The 12,718-nt window shown below is 33.3% G+C and overlaps 2 long non-coding RNA genes across 5 annotated transcripts; one reads left to right on the forward strand and one right to left on the reverse strand.

The window, feature by feature from the left end:
- Positions 1–413: 413 nt before the first annotated feature.
- On the forward strand, positions 414–5,505 carry LOC139899597 (uncharacterized). 4 transcript variants are annotated; one of them, XR_011777600.1, is made up of 8 exons: positions 414–982; positions 1,235–1,482; positions 1,761–1,909; positions 2,340–2,441; positions 2,539–2,671; positions 3,843–3,897; positions 3,986–4,053; positions 5,203–5,505. It is a non-coding gene; the product is annotated as an uncharacterized lncRNA (long non-coding RNA). The 4 variants fall into 4 exon arrangements; XR_011777599.1 differs by having other exon boundaries at positions 414–854; positions 947–1,482; XR_011777598.1 differs by having other exon boundaries at positions 414–1,482; positions 3,983–4,053.
- Positions 5,506–8,159: 2,654 nt separating this feature from the next.
- On the reverse strand, positions 8,160–9,256 carry LOC139895797 (uncharacterized). The gene is made up of 2 exons (XR_011776020.1): positions 8,773–9,256; positions 8,160–8,674 (listed from the first exon to the last, which is right to left on the reverse strand). It is a non-coding gene; the product is annotated as an uncharacterized lncRNA (long non-coding RNA).
- Between the last annotated feature and the right edge of the window lie 3,462 nt (positions 9,257–12,718).

Here is a 12,718-nt window from a genome sequence, read left to right on the forward strand (position 1 = left end):
TATGTATTCAACTTTCAGATCTCCTATTGTATGCATTTAACTTTCTAAATTGTTCTATTGTATGCATTATGTAACCTGTACACCAGGTATTCAGTTAATATGTAAAAAAAGTTCGTGATTGGTCCCTCGACTTAACATCTGTTAAATTTTTTCGTTAAATCTTATTTCATCCTACCATTTCCTTCTAAGAACCCTAACATCATCTTCATTGCCAAAAAATATAAGAACTCTAATTTTAAAAACCCCCAAACATTGAATTCAACCCATCAAACATGAATTATAATCTATTGTTGTTTTTTTGAAGTAATCCACAAGTTGTCTCTTTATAAGCTGAAATTTGAAGTATCCAATACGAGATTTACCAAATCCTTTTTGCTTATCACCAAAAAAGTCATCATATAAATCTCTAGTATTGAATTAACAAAACACTTATCCTCTATTTTTTTGGTTCCCGAGCAACCACTTTTGGTTTTCATCCTAAAGTAAAACACAAACAATATAAATATAAATAAATATTAATACATACGGATAGTATAAACAGAAAATTAGAACACAGCCCTAACACCTTTTTCATTTTCGATTCAGCAATCGACGTAATCGATCTCTACGACGGCGAACTGGATAACGACGGCGATTGAGAAGATCTATCAAGAGTGTACGTTGCTGTAAGATAACGGTTTTTCGGTGGATGTCCGGACAGATATGAAGATGAGACCGGTATGAGATTGCCAATTCCGGCAACAACTAGTCAGATCTGGTCGATTCTGGCATCAACCAGTGACTGGTCAATTTGGTGGTTCCGGCAGTGGTGAAAAAGGATAATTTGTTCTCAGTCAAACTTTCAAATACTAGTGGTTTGTTTTCTTGAAATAGTTTGTTGATTTGTTGTAATTTTTTCCATGAGATTCATTTTAAATATGTTGTGATATGTTTCTCTATGTTGTAGGAACTAACTTCATCTAAGGAAATCGTTAGTAATCCGGTAAACTTTTAGGAAATTGACCTTCTACTTAGTTCTAACCATGGTCAAATTCATACCCCTTGTCGTTGTTCTATTTTTGTGTGATTTAGCAAAAAGTGCAAAAGCGCTATGATCATTGAAAAAAAATTAGATGTTTAAACATAGCCACTCGGATAGTTGTGTCTATATTGTTAAAACCTACCAATGGGTTAGATCAAACCACCAAAGTTGTTTAAACATAGCCACTCGGATAATAGTATACTTTTATCTCAGATTTGTCTTGAAAATGCTGCAAACAGAGCCACTCGGAGGAGCAAGGTATGGGGCTATTGGTTGGTATTGCTAATCTTATTTTTATTTTTTTTATTACACATGTTGGTTTGTTGATGGATTTTTTTTTTTCTTTCAAAATACTGAACTTTAACTACAAGTGTTAGATTTCCCTGAAATATGACTATTTAGGTCTCCAGATACACTAGTGAAGCATTCCGAAGTTCTTTCTCACACAAATCTGGACGAGTGTAAGGATCAAGTTGTGTCTTTACATAATCGGTTTCTTTTAGTACACTGATGATGTATTTGGGTTTCTTTTCAAGAAAAAAGGGGTTCTTTTCAATTTCATATTCAAAAATAGGGTTTTTTTTTTTTTAATGGTAACCCTATTTTATTATTTATTATCTTTCTAAAGGCAAATACATACACCAATGTTAACCACTTTATTGGCCCGACCTGCTATTATATACTCTCTATTTTAGTATATGACTACCGAATTACATTTCATTCAATATTGTCTGCGCAGTCCGTTATTAAGAAGAAATGTGGCCGAGATGTCTGAACAAATGGTCATCATGAAGGTAGTTTTGCTCTTACTGATTAGGTAATCATGGTTTCCCATTCTCATATATCACGGCTAAAGACACTCATTGCTCAAGTTGGTTACACATAAAGGTTACTACTTCAAATATCTTTGCATAAATTATAACTTTCTTTATCACTGCCAACCAGATTACCCGGTCCGATAATGGTAACCCATAGGCTAAAAAAGGGACCGATTTGTAACTCTTTCTAGAGAATGAGCTAAAGTTGTAGGAAATCAAGATTCGGGTTAAAGTTTTCAAAAGTAGCTCACGATCTTCTTCTTTTTTTCACTCAATTGATTTAATTAATAAGCTAACTCTTGATATAACTTACCTTCTGTTTTCATAAAAGTTTTAGCTAATGAATGTTTTTAATTTATAACGTAAGCCATTGGATCATCTACCTTGCTTCTAATCTCCCCATCTACCTTGATTAACGGAATATTTAATTTTCTTTTTTAGTATTATAGAAGAAGAAGATGAAAGCTTTCAGCATATATTTAAGTGATTTATCGTTGCAGGCTGGAGCAAATAAGCCTCCTTTCTTACAATGGTACAAAGTGTATATTGGAGTGGAGCTCTTTCAAACATACTACACCTCTTTTCTTTCTTAGTTTCATTTTGTAAGTCATCTGTTTCTTAACATCGTACTTATTTCTTGATTCATGGAAGTAAATGAGAAGATACTCTTTTTATTCGATGAAATACTTGTGTATTCAGAGTATTTTGACATGCTAAGGGCAACAACGAAAGGGACGTATACAGTTATGGTGTCATTTTACTTGAGCTTTTAACCGGAAAAGATACTGCATATGATACATTTATTGTATAGGGAACGAGGCTTATGGCATGGGTAAGTTTTTAAACGTCAAAGATTTGATCTTTGTTATGGTTAACCGAGGTGGTAATTGTGGACTATTTTCACACATTTCAACTTTTTGACTGTTGATTTTGTTTGGAACATACTGACATATACATTGGTGATATTACGTTGAAGATTGTCTTGATATAAATTTAGGGCGTAAACCCGTAAATTTGCGGGTCTATAACATATGTCCTTTTTATGATTTTTAGCTTGAAAAATAGTCTTGTGATAGTGTATTACCATCTACCCGGTTTAATGTTACTCAGGGTTAGGGGTTTGTATACTTTTGAGAAGATGACCCGAGTGAACTGAGACCATGTAATCGTCAAGATCTGTGTATCGATTGAGAATTGGAACTATTTGATGTGATGAGTTTGTCGTTATATTATATAGTATATATAATATAATATATATGTATAATGTTCCTATATTTTATAATCTGTTAAACATTACCTGATTTTTACTGCACATATTGTTTAATGAAACTGGTTATAACCTTCGTGTGCTTTTCTGGATATAAAAAATGCTTCTTATGAAAGTTACTTAGACCATTCCCAATGGTACGCCCTCGAGGTGTGTCCTCACCTTGCCCTCGAGGGCACCGTTGGCATTCCCCATTTCCTCATGTGTCCTCACCATGCCCTCAATGTTTCGCCCTGCAATTTTTCATGCACAAGCACAAATGAGGACGGAGAGAGAATCTTGTACATTCTTTTTACTTGTACTCTAGGAGTAGAAACTTGTATATTCTTTTATTTAATTAATTTTGTGGGGTATGTGATGAGGAGGGAGTATGTCATGGTTGGTAGTGGTGTGTTATGTGAGTGTTATGGGAGGAAGTGGTGAGAAAGGAGGAGAGAGAAAGCTGATGTGGCGCTGAGGAAGTGCCCATGACGGCGTCATGGTTGGGAATGGTCTTATGCCAAAAGACAAGATAACATATTGTATATAACTGGTGAAGGATACTTTAGATAAACATAAGCAAGCGAGTGAAACATATAATATTACTGATGTTAGTGTAAGAACAAATGATTTATTTCGTCATCGTCTTTAGTCATTGTGCTTTATTTTGTTTCGTTGTCGTAAAAGTGGTCACGGACTGCTATTTCGTTTCACTTCCTTTGATTTTAAGCCTGACCTTATTATATGGTTCTTAAAGTGTGGTTCGTTATGGATTCATTGAGATTGTTGATCATTCGTCTGCTTATCACACGGTATGCTTTTGAAGTTTATGTAACTATTGTTATGTCAAAGTAAAATAATATGTATATAGTTGTGTATAATTAGCTTTAATTTTAGCAGGTGGAAATGATGCATTTTGTGCCATCTCTCAAAGCTCGCTGTCTGATGAAGATTCTTCAAATACACTTGTGAGTTGTTTGTTCCTTTGGGGTTTTATGAAAAAAGTATATGCTTACGTTATATACTAAATTTTGACTTTTCTATATATATATATATATATATATATATATATATATATATATATATATATATATATATATATATATATATATAGTGAAAGGATCCCTAGAGAACTAGAGTATGTAGAGAATCCATAGAACTCATAGATTGAACTTCAATCTATGTGGAGATTGAGCTTCAATCTATGGAAAAAAAAAGTCAATCTGCACCCAAAAAAAAAAAATCTGCAAAAAAAAAACAGTCAATCTGCACAGAAAAAAAAGTCAATCTGCAAAAAAAAAAAAAAAAAACTGCAAAAAAAATGTCAATCTGCACAGAAAAAAAAGTCGATCTGCAAAAAAAAAAAAAAAAAAACTGCAAAAAAAAAACGCAGATTGACTCAATCTGCACAAAAAAAAATGTCAATCTGCAGCAGATTGACTCAATCTGCACGAGTTCCATGGGTTCTCTACTACCTTTGGTTCTCCATGGATCCTCACCTATATATATATATATATATATATATATATATATATATATATATATATATATATATATATATATATATATATATTGTTAGTGGACTTGACTCAGAAGTCGGTGTGAAAGAGCTTCCTTTATTCAAACAACTTTATACTAAACGGTATCCAATTATTGTATCATATAGATAGACTATAGACTATGGTTAACCGGTATTTGTTAAGTAATACACTATGTTTGAGTGTGGACATACCTATGTTCTATTTGGTTTTTAGCACAAGTGGTCAAGTACTTTTGCTTTTAGAGGCAAAAAGAGGTTTGTATTAGATGTAGCAAAATGGATGTGTTGCTCGGGTCATGTCGGGTCGGCTAGGTTGATTAACGATTCAAAACATGGTTGTCCATTTCATTTGATATATTTATGAATAGTTTATATTTATTCAACCAATAAGATGTTTAGTATTTAATTGATCAACTCAGATGAGTAAGGAGGTTTATTGGAATAAAATCTTATTGAGTGGTTTTCTAACCCATTTGACCTGATATGTAAATGTGCAAAATTATTATCTTCAAAATCTCTTACATGGTGTTTATTTAATACATGTCCTCTTACACATGTTTTGTCATTTGTTATTCAGGACGTTTCTTCACAACATCTGGAGGGGTTGAGTTGCTTTGAGCATCCTTCAATTAATTGAAGCCAGTGCCTAGAGTGGACAGTTTGCAGAAGACGCATCTCTGCAAGCTGGTCATGGATGAATGAGAGTGAAGGCATGCATTTGGTCTGTGTGGGTCTCTTGGTTGAACACACAAAAAATCGTTAGTGATACTACAAAACAAACCATTCTGAATACATTCACCATACTACTATAGTACTATGTAATTAAATAGAAGATATGTATAGTTTTAAAATATATTGCTCCACTACAACAGTGTCAAATTTTAATATGATTAGTATTTCATGTTATTTCAAGCTCACCATGTCACCTACTCATAAAATATTATATAATAATCAACCCTTATATAAAAGGGGATGATTCTCACACACACTTTTTTGATCCTCACACATCAATTGAGTATTATTAGAAGAGAAAGGTTAAAATAGGTGTGTGAGGATCAAAAAAGTGTGTGTGAGAATCATCCCCTTATATAAAAGCCACGCTTCTACTTTAGTATGTATGATGTATAGTTATTTTGTTTTGCAGATGTCTATTTCAATTTGGATTTTTGTGTTCTAACACTGTCACAATTGAATATCATTATTATTATGAATATCATTCTTATTTCATGTTATTTCTACTTTAATATAAAAAGATTCTCCTTAAAAAAACCTCGTGAATTTGCTTTCTTTGACTAGAAAGAAGTAGGAGAGCATACTTTGCAACAATACAAGTCGAACATATTATATTGGATTGTTACGTTTAAAGAACATTTTATTAATGATTGTTTAGGTAAAAAAACATTATACTTAAATTTGATGTTTCTTTTTTAAGTTAAAACTTGTGGTTAAATTTTAGTTAGCCCAGTTTGTAAAACTCGGGGTAAAAATTATGATACATTTCCGTTTATGATTAGTTTACGTTGTCAATGTTATAAAATATACATGTTTGGTCAACAACTTAAAGATATATGAGATATAAATGGTTGATTTGGGCATGTTTTTTTTTCACTTTTGAGTCTTTTTTGAACCCTTTTAAGTAAAGGGATGACCTGATACACGAACTACTTGAAATATAGGGTGTAATGGGCTGAATTGAAATGATCCTTTTAAACACTTAACCAAAATATCTGCATGTTCATATCGTTGAAGGGTGTAATGTGCTTAGCGATATAATTCAGTCTACACCTAATTAATTTATATCTATAATTTTGTTCAACGTCCTCCTTTGACTTGATTTGTTTCTTATACACAACTTTTGTCGATTTAATTGACGTGCTCACAAATATATTATATTTATAATTTTTATTGATGAAACCCGCAAATCTTGCGGGTCTTAAGCTAGTAATAATAATAAAAAAAATCAAACTCATAGAGGGAGCGACTTTAGGAAGAGGACATTAGAATTCGACACTGACGCGGTGTCGATCGACGCGTCGATTTCAACGTCGTTGGTGAAAGACGTTAAATTCGACTTGCAACACCCGATGCTCGTATACATCAATTGGAGGATTGGAACCTTTTAACTCGATGAAACATGAAAGTAGCTACTTATTTTAAAAGATGAAAATATAAAGTTCTATTCGTGACGAAAGAAAGGAAATGAAATGTTGAGAAGTGAAAGAAAGGAAAAATGACATCCTTCCGATTGGTAAAAAGAATTGAATGAAAAATTTCGTTAAAATCATTCATCCTCTTTCTTCTTCCCTTTTACTTTCCCTTTTTTCTCTTCTTTTCATTTCATTCCAGTCTAAACTCGACGAACATCAATTTCTTTTAAAAAAAAAGATTCTTTTTCTTTTCCTTTCCGACAAAGCTTAATATGTTTCTGATATTGCTCCAATTATATATATTTTTAATCGCGATATCTATTCTTATCATTATGACTTCGTGTGGATTCGAAGAGTTGTGGGTTCACATTTGGTGAAATTGTTGATGTGGTGATTTGAGCGAGTTGAAGAACAAATTGGGAGATAATGGATGAGGCTTAAACATAAAGTTAAAAAGATAAAGGATTATTTGTTGTTCGAATATTTTTCGTGGATCGAGACTTCGTGTTTGCTAAATGTGAGATTGTTGTTAAAAACACGAGGCTAAAGGCAATACGGTTCGGTACTATTATTCACGTTTGGTTATTACATCTCGCATGGAGTATTAAGATATTGGGCCGAATATCATTCAATGAAAGTAAGGTGATTGTCGAATTTATTTTGGACCGGATCTTTTTAGCAGTAAAGGAAAAAAAAAGGGTGACTTATATTTAAATTGGGCCGATGGTTGAGGTTAATAATTGACAATGGATTTGTAAATTTTACTTGAGCCCTACACTTTATTTAGCTGACATAGGGGACCAAGAGGATATCATATAACAATACTAGCTGGTTTTTGGCTGTGCATAATGCACAACCCAGAAAATCTTATGTTAATCCACAACCAACAAAATCTTATGTCAGTGTTTTAAGGTTTTATACGTGTAATCACAGATATGTTAGCGGATATGCACAACCCACAAAATCTTATGTTAATGCACAACCAAAAAAATCTTATGTCCATGTTTTAAGGTTTTATACGCGTGATCAGGCTAATATGTTAGCGGCCAGAAACACATGCATGAATACTATTATCATCCATTTTAAATATATAGAATATATACCATTCATAACATATCACCACCTTGCAACATAAACTTATGATGAGCTTACATAAGTTACATAGAATAGGGTGATATAGTAAACCATGCATATAGTACCATTATAATTACACAAACATCTACAGCTTGTTATGTTATAAGTTACGTAAAGATGTGCTACAAATCAGCTGTCAAGTTATTAGTTTCAAGTGGACCTGCTTCACATAAAAGTTTTAAGACTTAAATAATCAGCTAACATGGTTTTATATGGGTTTGTATACGTGTAAAACAAATCGTCTTTGACTGTGTGAGCTTTCAATTTGTTTACAACTTTGATTGATGATTGGTGATATAATATATTCCAGTGTTGCATATAATCTTATTATTGTTAGAAAAATAGTTTGAGTTGTCAATAGCACGTGACTCCTAAACATCACAACCAGTTAACTTTTAATACTTGAAACTACACACATGTAGTCAAACTCTTGTCATCATGTGTCTGTATGAAAACAAAAGTGAAATACAGGAAGTACATCTTGAAGGCGACACATATAAATATAATGAAGTGCTCAATATGTACTCTATTTATTCAATTCAATCTTCATGTCTTCGTCAGATTTGTTTCTATTCACTTGACAGATGTTAGGTACTTACTGCTCATTCAACTTACACAACATCTGCTTTGATTATAACTTATTCTAACTTTGCAATTGACAGCTGATGTTTTCATACTAAACGCCTTTGAAAATGATACTTATTGTTCACCAATTTATCACTTTAATCTTGCTCATAAGTGATATCTAATCCACGAGTCTCTTCTCCACTAAACACATCAGAAAAAACAATTACTGGTATGTTATTTTGGGTTGAATCAAATAAACGTCCGATCGGTGATCATATATTGCAACAGACAAAACAAACCTGGAAAGTGTGTTGACGAACTCTGAAATATAAATATAAAGATTAGATAATACAGAAAAAAAAAATCCATGAAAACTATGTAGTCAAATCTAAAAAATTGATATAAATAGATCCAGAGCAAAAAACTTAACTGAAAAGTGTGATGATAACAGTGAAAAAATAGAAAAACATAAATGAGATTAGAGTATAAAGATTAAAAAAATACCTGAGAAGTGTGGAGTAAAATTTAAAGATGAATATATATATATAAATCAATTTAAAATTCACGATAAGAATGAAAGTTGAGAAACATACCACGTGGCAGCATAAATAGAAAGTGTATGCACCTGTATAACAGGTGGATGTCAATTCGGAGTAAAAACGTGGCAACGGCCGACTTAAATATGCAAATGAGATAAAAACAAACAATTCATTTATGCTAATTGGTTGACTCAAGAAGACAGGAGAGTGGGGAATTTTTAAAAGAAGGGGATGAATCGGTCGGGTTTTTCCTAACCCGGACTCCTAATTTATGGGTATGGCACATGGCCAAAAGTTAGTGGTGAGTGTCGCTGAAAGAGTTCTAACATGGATTTGAATAGGAAAAACTGGAACAAATGTGTCACTCTACCTGGGTTGCTGTTTAACCAATGAAAGGATGACACGTGTAGGTGTTGGAGTTGAAGTTGGCAAAAACTTCTTTATGTATAGTAGTAAGATAAGATATATATCCGTGTACGTTGGAAAAGAAGGGGGGCGAAAAAAAAAAATAGAATTAGATTTTAGATTTTAGATTTTAGGTTTATTATTTATTTTCTCTTAAAAAAAAGGCACAGATCCCACCCTTGTATGTTGTTGGTCGACACATTCAAAGAAAAGAAGAGGTAAACAATTCCAATTAATTATTGTTGTTGGTGTACAACAAGTAAGGTGGACTCATCTTTAGAGTATTCCTGACGTCAAGTGATGTACTTTTTTAGCAAGGTCAAGAGTTTTTAAAGGAGAATGTTAAATTTGAGTGTTAAATATTGTGGTGGTGATGTGGTAAAATATTATTGGTAGTTGGGTATCAAATATATTAATTAATAATATATAAAAATAAGTGGAGAAATCTGATTGGCTCATCAAAATTTGACACAACTTTTTCATTCCGTCAGATTTGTGACTGACACCCCATTCCGTCAAATTTTGACGCCGCGTTAGGGGCGTCAAAGAGGTGACACATGGGATTTCACGTAATTTGACGGATAAAAGTGACGCTGGGTTAAAACCAGCCTTATGGAGTTTTTATTCGACAAGCAAGAGGAACTAAAGGACAGAAGGGTAGTGCTTATTTTTATATTTTAAAGTTTTATTCATATATTTTGGTTTGGTTCATGAACACATATATTGTTGCTACTTTATTCTAATTATTTGTGTCTATGCTAATGATTAATTATTTGTGCTTTATTAATTTGTGTTTTTGTTCAATCCATATTATTATGAGTAACTAAATCCCTAGTATTCATTTAGATGATTGAACCTAGCTGATAGATTGCTTAGTCTTTTGTGTGTATTAATAATTGCTCGTGATCCATGATTCTTAATTACTCCCATTGATTGATCCCATTAATTACTTGTCTGTTGATTGATGTAACAAGAGTTACTAGATTAATTAACTTGTCTAGGTTATTGAAAGATAATTAAGATTAGTTGGATTGCATGCGGAAAACCAGTGCAATTAGACTAGTAATTAACCCATCAATTGAGTAGGTAATTATGAAGCCTAAAGAGGGACACCGATTTACCCTTCAACCGAATCACCATCTTGAGTAGTTATAAATTGGTTAATTGTGTTCTTCAGAAGCGTGCGGGAAACCAGCGTGAAAAACCGACACTTTCATGATATAATTAGTAACTAAGTGCGGGACACCAGCTTACCTTACTAATTGATTAATGAACTAGGTTAACGACAGTTATACTTATGGATTTGATTACATTGTTCTTAATAAAAGCAATCCGGATCCTAGAAAATTGAATATAAGTGAATACCCCTTTATCTTATTGAATTCGTATTTGTTTTCTTTGCTTTAATTAGTTTTAAATCAAAACCCCCATTTTTACAACTAAATCTTCAGAATAATTATTAGTCTTCAAATCTTAAACACTGCTCCCTGTGGACGAATTCGTAATCATATTACAATAAGATTAGGTGTGTCTCAAGCACATCAAATTTTTGACGCCGCTGCCGGGGAGCTGTGTGTTTTAAGATTTTAATAACTCTTAGTTGTTCGATCCTTTCGTGGAATTCGTTTCTGCGAAAGTTATTTTTTTGTTATTTTATTTTGTTTGGTTTTACGCGCTGGTTTGGTTGTGTTGTGATTGCAGCTAGGTTACAGGTATACCATGGTCGGGAAAGAATCTTTGTATGACTTCTTATGGTCAAGTGTAATGAATGATGGTCAACAATTGGGCACGAACGATGATTCTGGTTTTGGGTATGTGAATGATGGTCACATGGGTAATCATGATAATGGGTGTATGGATTCGTGGCAAGCTAATGGTGAGTCGGATGATTATTGTGCTGCTTAAGATGGTTGTTATCGAGACGGTGGTTATGATGATAGTTACATGAATGATTTCTCCCCTATTGATCAACCTTGTGATAATGGTTCCATATCTAATTTTGACTCTTTAGGTCAACCAATGGACTATTGTTATTAGAGGGATGACTCGACATTGAATTCTTCTCAACATCAATTCCAAGAGACGAAATCCGTTTTAAATGTAAAGGTTGATCTGAGAGATGTTGGTGGAGGTTACCGTTTGTGAAACGACCCATCCATATTACTATAAACGAGGTACGTTATTCATTGATCTCAATAGCGAGGTATTTGACCTCTATATGATACATTTTTATAAAATATTGCATTCTTATTTCATAACGACCAAACCTTTCATATATAAATGAAAGTTTTAAACATGTGGGCAATCATTTGAGAAATGATCCCCGAATACATAAGTTTTATAATATTACAACATGGGCATAATAGCCAAATATATTACATGACAAAGATAATGTTTATTAGAATGCAACTTTCTTTAAACACAAGCATGAACGACGCCATGTAACACCATACGCAAGCGATCAGCGGAAGACTTTTAAAGACCTGAGAATAAACATGCTCAAACTATCAACACAAAGGTTGGTGAGATATAGGTTTTAAAGCCAGCATAAGATATAATAATAGACCACAAGATTTCATGTTATAAACGTTTCTGCAAAGATATTCTATATGTTGTTGAGCGCCCAGTAACTATACTTAACAGATGTTTTTCGTGCATATTCCCTTTTCAAAGTTATCTCTACACCGTACCAAGTGTAGTAAAATGAAGTACTAAACACCGGTTATGAACTAGTGCTAACTAGCCCGAGTGGGGTTGTCAAACCCGATAGATCTATCATTTAACGCCTTGAATCGAGTAATTTTTTTTTTTTTTTTTTATATTCAAGTCACTGGCCGGACAAGGCTTATGCCGCGGCGCGGCAAGCCTTGTCGCGGCGCGACACAACACATAAAATTTTAGACTCCTTAACCCTGGTTCTGTTTTGAACTTCAGTGCATTGCCGCGGCGCGGACCCCTTTGCCGCGGCGCGACATAACCCTGTTCCGGGTGCCTGACCTGCAACATTGTATATAAACCAACTTTTGCACATTCCATCATTCTCAAACACATATAAAACAACATTATTCATACCCAAACATCTGAAATCAGTTTCTAACATCGTATACCATCTAATAACAACATTTAGACATCAAACGTGTTTTCATGTAACAAAACCATCATTTGGTCCCAAATTCAATAATGACAAACATGACACTTCAAATACATGGCGTTTGATAAGCGGTAACCATGGAGCGTGATTACAAAAGGGACTTGCAATACCACTTACGCTAATGCCAATGCTCCTCTAGCACTTCACACG

The sequence above is a fragment of the Rutidosis leptorrhynchoides genome, chromosome 3, assembly GCF_046630445.1.
Source record: "Rutidosis leptorrhynchoides isolate AG116_Rl617_1_P2 chromosome 3, CSIRO_AGI_Rlap_v1, whole genome shotgun sequence".
Classification (NCBI taxonomy): Eukaryota; Viridiplantae; Streptophyta; class Magnoliopsida; order Asterales; family Asteraceae; genus Rutidosis; species Rutidosis leptorrhynchoides.